The following is an 8,595-nucleotide window of genomic DNA, read 5'->3' as shown; positions in this document are numbered from 1 at the left end:
ATCCTTTCTAGCTCTAAATCTATGATCCTAGCTTGAAGAAGAGAGCAGAGGTCATAATGATCACAGAATCGGGAAATATGCTTAGGACATTATTCTTGAGAAGAAAAGATTGAAAGGAGATTTGATAACTTTTACCCAATAATATCGAAGGCTAATATATGGGTAGTAGCTGTTTGGCATATCCATGTAGACCAGTACAGAAGAAAATGCACTCACCATATAGAATATTGGCAAGAACCTTGGGCAAGTCATCTAACATCCCTGGGCCTCAGTCTCCTCATCTATCAAATGAGGCAGTTGGACTAGATTACTTCTCAGGTCCTGGGTCTAAGATCCTATTTTAACAATGTCTTGGGGCAGCTAGGTGGCTCAGTGGATGGAGCACCAGCCCTGGATTCAGGAGGACCTGAGTTCAAATATGGCCTCAGACACATAACTCTTACTAGCTGAGAGACCCTGGGCAAGTCACTTAACCTTATTGCCTAGCCAAAAAAAGAAAAAAAAAGATATGTAGAATGTCTACTCAGGACTGGAAGATACTAGAATGTATTCTTTAAGCAAGTTATAGAATTTTCTATTTTGAAGATTTTTTTTGAGCTATATAACTTTAAACCATTAGGCTTGTCTGAGATGAGCTAAGGATTAGATGGCTGCTGGAGATTCCTTCCAATCCTCTGGTTTTATGTGTCTATGATAAAGTAATATAGAAGTATTGAACCCAATTTCTTATGATTATAGGATCATAGATCTTGATCTGGAACACTCTTAGAGGCCATACAACTCCTTTTTTTTTTTTAAACAAATGAATAAGTGGAAGCTCAGAGACTTTAACCTGAGGTTACAGGTAGTAAGCATCGAAAGTAGTATCTGAACCCAGGTCCCTTTGGCTCTAGAACTAGTACATATTAATTTCTCCATAAAGCTGAGAGAGAGAGACTTTAACTGCTTTTTATCCATTTTTAAGTTCTAAGGATTAATGCAAATCTTCTTTAATGCTATGGAAGGGAGACTAATGGTAGAATTTTCTTTTTCCCTCAAAGGGAAACAGGAAAGTTCATAAAATCTTTCCCTGCATTGTAGGATTTAAATGTTATTTCTTATTCTTTAATTTTTATATAGTATATTAATTTTGTTTGTAAATGCTCTTCCCACATGCATGCACACAGAAGGTAATATCCCATGTTTACCTTATCATTTGTACATGGGGGGTAATATATTCTGAGAACTCATTAGGATACATGGTTGGAAAATTCTCATTTTAAGTTGAATAGTTGTTAAGCAACTTTAAAATTTAATTAGAACTCTTTGCTGCATTTCATTATGAGGTTATTTTGTAATTACTCAGCAGGTCCTCTGTGTTTACTCATGCAGAAGTGACAGCACATAATACTGCTAAATTATGGCTGCACAGCTGGAGAAGACACTTGGAAAACGGGGAGCAGATCAGTGCATTGTTTAAAAAACAACGGGAAAACGCAGCAGTAGAATATAATCTTTATTTATTTTTTAACTATATTTCTTTGTGTTTAAATTAGGACAACATACAACATACTGCACTTTCAGTGGGTTAAATAGTGTACATGAAGTGACTGGTTGCGTCTTCACGTTTCCATATGAAATGTATTTCTCAAGAAAGTAGGAATGAAGGAGGTTGCATAAAAGATAGTACTAACTAGCCAAGAGATTTTATATGTGAGGGGAAATTCCCCAAAGACCTGCAAAGTTCACTTACACTTTTATAGTGCTTTAAAATTTACAAAATATTTTCTTTACAACTAGCATAGCATTAATAATACTAGCTAGTATTTATATAGCAAGTATTTATATATATATATGTATATATATATATGTATATATATATATATATAGCTAGTATTTATATGCCAAGAACAGTACTAAATGTCCTACAATTATTATTCCATTTAAGTGTCCCAACAACCCTGGGAAGTAGGTGTTATTATTATCCTCATTTTACAGATAAGGAAACTGAAGCACACAGACATTAGGTGACTTGCCCAGGTTCACATAGCTAGTAAGTGTCTGAGGCTGGGTTTCAATTCAGGTCTTCCTGACTCCAGGCCTGGCACTCTAACCACTGAGTCATCTGGCTGCCTCCTAGGCAAACAGAGGTTAAGTGACTTGCTCAGCGTCACACAACTAGTAATTGTCTGAGGCTAGATTTGAACTCATGAAGATGAGTCTTCCTGATTCCAAGCCTAATGCTCTATCCACCTCGCCATCAAGCTGTCCTTAGTGTGACATAGTGGAAAGAGCATTGTATTTAGACTCAGAAGATTGGGGTTCAAATTTGTCACTGCTTAGGTGACCTTGATCTAGTCACTGAACCTCCTTAGGCCTCAATTTCCTCCTTTGGAAAAGGAGGAGGATTAGTATAGATAACCTCTGAGGCACCTCTTAGCTCTAAAACTATGATTCCATGAACTTTTAAAGAAGTATAATACAAATATTCTCATTTTACAGAGGAGGAAACTGAGGTCCAGAAACTGAGTTTTTTACCTAAGGTAACAAAGAACTATCAGAGTCAGGATCAGTTGCTCAATCAATAAGCATTTATTAAGTGCTTGCTGTGTGCCAGGTATTGGGAATATAAACCAGCTCTCCCAACTTTGGGTCAGTCTTCTTTCCACCACACCATGCTGACTTCCAATTAGTTTTAAACTGCTTAGTATGTTACTACCCTGCCAATTATAGAACATCTGGATTGTAGATTCAGAATCAGAAGTCGCCTTTAGAGGCCATCTAGTTCAAACACCTCAATTTACAGAGGAGAATACTGAGGCTCAGAGAGAGAGTTAGTAACTTGTCCAAAGTCACATCGGTGGTAAGAGACTCAGAATTTGAACACAGCTTTTGCTATTCCAAATTAAATATTCCTTCCACTACACCATGATGCCTTCCCTCACTAGAATTAGAAAGTGCTATGAAATAAGAGACATTGTCAATGGGGCCATTTTTATATATGAACATGTTGAAATTTCATTTTTCTTTTCTTTTCTCAGACCTTATACTATTGTAATCAATTCTTTCCCCTTGGTCTCTCAGACCTAATGTTATCTCTATGTTGAAAATGAAATAATTATCCAAATTATATGGATCAAAAATACTTATGCCTTAAATGTCCTGATAAGGGATACTATCTTAGGATTTTTGGAAGTGAAGTGGCAAGTTTGGAATAGATTAAATGATTCAATCAATCAGCAAGTATTTATTGAGTGCCTGCCATGTGCAGGACATCATGCTAAGCACTAACAATCCAAGTACAAAAAAAAAAAAAAAGAAAAGAAACAATCCCTTCCAGTGGTGAACTTACATTCTCATGGGGGAGATGACTGCATATAAAACATATACAGCATAAATGTAAAATGAAAAACAAATACAAGTATATATACAAAGTAGTTAAACAGATCTGGGAGTTTGGGAGGGATCAAGAAAGGTTCCATGCAGAAGAATGCCTTCATCCATCTGTTGCCTTTGTATGGTCAGTTTGGTTTTTTTTTCTCTTCTTCCTCATTGGATTTCTTTCTTGTGAAACCAGTTGCCTCCTGTTTCTTTAGAAAGTAGGCGATAAGCCATTTCCTATTAAGTTAATACTCGAGTTCCTACCCATGTCAGTCAATGATTGATTTGCATGGTAGTGGTAGGGAATTGGTGGGTGGGCGGGTCTGCCTCACCTCTGATTATCTTGCCAGCTGTAAAGGGAATTAACTCCTTTCAAGACTTTGGAGTCCAAGAGTGCTTGAAGATCTTTGCTACATGTAACTCTTGAATTTAAACTGTTGGTTTGTTGGGGAAGGTCATTTACTAACCACATAGCTATGGCTGCCCCAGGCTTTATAATAAATTAAGTGGTGAATGTGAATAATCAGCTGAAGGGAAATAATTTTTTCCCATTCAATTTAGCTCACCAAACATTTATTAAGCACCCACTGCGTGCCCAGCACTGTGGTACGCTGTGGGATACAAGGAGAAAAGTGAAAACACCAATTTTCTTGGAATGTAGTTCTATATTCTAGAGCAAGTATGCTCACTTACCTAGTACTTATAATAGAGGGTCTTCTGTTTGCTGTCCTGGGATTCTTGGATAAAGCTAGTTGTAGGCAAAATTCCAAAGCTCCCAGGTTCCCTTTTTCATGACCATTGCCCCGTTAATGATGACCTCTTTTTCCCCTCTCATGTTTTCAGTTTTCTCCAGCAAAGCATAGTAGAAAGGATCCCGGATTTTTGCAAGAGTTCTTTCTTTTTTTAAGTACATTTTTATTGACATCTTTTTTTCCTAACATCACCATAATTTCTCTTTCTCGCAACCTTCCAGAAATACCATATAACAAATAGTATTTTTAAGGCCAGAAAAAAGAGGACAAAATCAGCATGATTGATTAATACATAAAGTTTGAAAACATGTGCAGTGTACAACTCTTGTGGACCTCTCACCTCTCTCAAGGGGTGGGGTGGGAACATTTTGAAGCTGAGTTTTTTTTAACCTGACTGTGTGGTTTACTGCCTGGAGACCTTAGGCAAGTCATTTGTTTAAAACCTTGCTGAACTTCAATGTCCTTATCTATAGAATGAAGGTATTGTACGAAATCATCTCTAAGATTCTTCCAGCTCCAAACCCTTTGATCCTATGAAATCTTCCGCCCAGAAAGGATCCACACCTGCCGTTTGAATTTAATTTAACTGAATCTCAGAGCCGGAAGAGATCTGGGAGGCTGTCTAGTACAACTCACACCTGAGCAGGAATCCACTCTATAGCAGCTCGGATGCCTGATTAGCCACTCTCTGCTTGAAGACCTCTTCTTGAGGCAGCCTTTTTCCTAGGTGGTACCGTGCTAAATCTGGAGTTTGGAAGCTTGGAGTTCATATCCTGCCACAGACACCAGCTATGTGACCCTGAGGAAGTCACTTAACCTCTGTCTGCCTCAGCTTTCTCATCTCCCAGGGCTGTTGGGAAGATAAAATGAGATCATACTTGCAAAGTGCTTTGAAAGCTTTAAAGAGCTTTATAAATGTTATTCATTATTATTATCCCTAATGGAAAGTTCAAATCTGCCTCTTTTTCTACTTCTAACAATTGATTCTAAGTCTGCCTTATGAGGCAAGGAAAAAAGAAGAAAAATTCTAATCATTTTTCCACAATGAAAGCCTTCAGATGCCTACCTTAAGTTTCTTCTTCAGGCTAAATATTCCTAATTCCTTTAACCAAATCTATAATTCTCAGTTTTCTTTCCATTTTTTTTTTTGGTCCTTCTTGTGGACTGTGTGAACATGTCAAACCCCTTAAAATGAGGTGCCCATGGGGCAGCTAGGTGGCACAGTGGATAGAGCACTGGCCCTGGAGTCAGGAGGACCTGAGTTCAAATCTGGCTTCAGACGCATAGCACTCACTAGCTGTGTGACTCTGAGCAAGTCACTTAACCCTAATTGCCTCACCAAAAAAAAAAAAAAAATTGAGGTATCCAGATCTGAACACAGTGTGCTTAATATGGTAAGACCAGGGCGGAAGATAGCAGGACCATCACTTCTAGATACTATGTATCTTTTAGTGTAGCCTACCATTGCATTACTTTTTTTTTTTTTTTGGCTAGCCTGTTTGCTCCTATTGAGTATACAGTCCACTAAAACCTCCAGATGTTTTTTTCACATAAATGGTTTCTGCCTATGATTTTCCCCATTCTGTATGTGTGTAAGAGATTCTTTGAATCTTTGAGTAGAAATTTACTAAATTTCATTTTATTAGATTCTGTCTATTCTAGCCTTTGAGGATTTTTTTTAAATCTGTGAAACCAATTTGTGCCCCTTTTGCCCCTCAATTCTCCAGGTTTTTTTTTTATTCCAAATATTTTAATGAGAGTTCTGTGCAAGGCATTTAAAACACCAGTTTGTGAGGATAAACTCTGTTGGAAAAAGAATATACAGAATGCAGGTAGCCACCGAGCTGAGGAATTTTCTTGATTCGGGGCAGAATCTGAGAGTCCACCGTTTTCTTGTCAGCCTTGTGCTGCTCCATAATCTCATATTTCTCTTTTTCAAAAATCTCTCCTTCTTGGTGTCTAGGTTCACAGAGCCTCTTCTTCTTAAAGTAGCCATCAGTAAGATGATTTGGAATTTTTACATTCAAAAGGTTAACCCTCGTAGAGGTGGCAATGACAAATGTCTGATGGGTCCTTTTCAAAGGAACAGGGCTGATGGTCTGAGGTCCAGTCACCAGTAGTAAGCCACTACGCCAGCTGCTTCAGGAAAACCACTCTTTTGCCCCAGTGGTGGCCAGTGAGCATGATCAGAACTGTGCCCAGGGTGATGCTAGATCGAAGTGTCCTCATGTGCTGGCTGAAGGGCTTTTTGTCATGATTTAGCGTCTTTGTAGGCACATCCTCAGTAGGGTAATACCTCAGCATCTTTCGAATCTTAACTACACAGGTTTCTTCATTCTTATCACCACCAACTGGCTTTGAGATAGTAGCAGGCACCTTCTCTTTCTTTTTCCTTTCAATTCGGTTTTTGGTGCAGAGTATTTCCGCTTGTACATGGCTCTATGGGAATACATTGCAGACCTAGAGTATCTGCCAATCCCTCAGGCCTGGACTGGGTTCCGACTGCAGTGCTTTCAAGACTTTTTCACTGTCTTTTCAGCCACATTTTCCTTCTTGTTTTTCTCCTTTTTTTCCTATTGGACCTTCTTTTCCTTTGGGGGTTTTTTTGTCCACCATCTTGAGAGAAGGGAAAGAGAGCTCTTCAGGTTTTTAAAAAAATAGAATGAAATGCTCACACCCTACTTAATCTCCATTAAAGTTCTAAGCCAACATCTCACCCTGTTGTAGAGGCGACTAGCATCCTGCAGGCTATGCCAGTAGGATACAAATTATGGTAGCCTGGTAATAGCTTGCTTTGTCGTCAGTGGACCAGCGTATATATGTACTGAGAGGCTCATTACCAGATTGGCCACTAGGTGCTAAATTGTTTTGGCAACAACAACTCATTAAACTTTATTTTTAAATGGGAGGAAGGGAAAAGAAGAAAAGCTAACATTGTAATCATTGGTGGAGGGAATACCCATAACAACAAAATCAAAGGTCTTTGGAAGTCTTAAAACAGGTATTCTTGGCTAATGGGATTTCAGGCTCTAATGAGCCTGTGAAGGAGATTTTGAGAAAGCAGAGGAGTCTTCCCATTGCTCCTAAAATCACATGGTGTAGTCAACTGTCCCAGTTAAACAAAGACCTTCTCTAATGCAAATGTAAATTTTAAGTCTCCACCTGGCCGTTCAGGTGTGTTCTTACAATGCTGGGCCATTGGGCAAAGTTCCAGAAGTGAGTGGCCACTTCAGTTTTTTTCTCCCTCAAAGAGTGCAAAATATGTGCTATCACAAGGCCATTAGGCAGGTAAGTCCCAGTCACACACTAAGGTTGGTGCAGGGAAGGGCCAAGAAGTGGCTACCTCCAGTGATTTGCAGAAATGTCCCCTGACTATTGGGCAACAAGTAAGGGTCTGCCTTTACATGCCCAGTGTCAAAGCATTCCTTCTCATCTGATTCAAGTCCTGTTTGCTCTCAAGGAATAAAGATGGATTTATAGTACTGAAGGTCTCATAGGATTCTAGATCTTTCCCTGAATTGAATGAGTTGAAAAAATACACAGTTAGCTGGCAAGGGGGCATAATCTTAACCCTTATATCAAATCACCCTGGATCTAGTGACAGGCTATATTTAGCAGCTGTCACGGGATACAGAAGAACTTTTAATCCTCAAAGGTTTTCTGTTTTAAAAAATGACTGCAGATGAAGCAAATACTAATATTTCAGGGAGTTTTAATTGACACATGTAAACATAGTAATTTAATTTACATTTAAATAGGCATTCTTAATATTTCTTTTTAAATAGGCAGACATTCTTTCTCTCTCACAAGAACTAAAAATTGATTTCTTTTTATTTTTTATTTTTTATTTTTTTATTTTTAACATGTGTTTTTAAAACTCTGGGTTACAAATTTTCTCCTTTCCTCTCTCCCTACCCACCCTCATTGAAAAGACAAGCATCTCAGTACAGGTTATAGATGTGTAGTCATGCAAAACACTTCCATAGTAGTCCAGTTGTGAAAAACTAAGTATATTTCCCTTCATCCTATGCTACCCCCCATTTATTCTATTCTCTCTTTTGACCTGGTCCCTTCTGAGAAGTGTTTGCTCTTGATTATCCCCTTCCTCAATCTGCGCTCCCCTCTATCAACCCCCCTTCCCTTCCCCCCTTATTTTCCTGTAGGGTAAAATAGATTTCTATACCCCATTGTGTATGTTTTTCCCTCCTTAAGCCAAATCTTATGAGAATAAGATTCACTCATTCTCTCTCACCTTCCCCCATTTCTCCTCCACTGTAAAAGCCCTTTCTTGTCTGTTTCATGTGAGATATTTTACCTCATTCTACTTCTCCCTTTCTCCTTCTCCCAGTATAATCTTCTCCCACCCCTTAATTTTATTTTCCAGGTATCACCCCTTCATCTTTAACTCACCCTGTGCCCTCTACCTATCTATACAAACATACAATTTTTCCCTACTACTACCCTAATACTGACAAAGGACTCA

The 8,595-nt window shown here is 38.5% G+C and overlaps 1 pseudogene; it reads right to left on the bottom strand.

Moving 5' to 3' along the window:
* Positions 1 to 5,887: 5,887 nt before the first annotated feature.
* On the bottom strand, positions 5,888 to 6,852 carry LOC114025674 (annotated as a pseudogene).
* Between the last annotated feature and the right edge of the window lie 1,743 nt (positions 6,853 to 8,595).

Source organism: Vombatus ursinus, unplaced genomic scaffold (assembly GCF_900497805.2).
Source record: "Vombatus ursinus unplaced genomic scaffold, bare-nosed wombat genome assembly UNPS02014832.1, whole genome shotgun sequence".
NCBI lineage: Eukaryota > Metazoa > Chordata > Mammalia > Diprotodontia > Vombatidae > Vombatus > Vombatus ursinus.
Note: the sequence above shows the minus strand (reverse complement) of the source record. Positions and strands in the feature narration are given on the sequence as shown.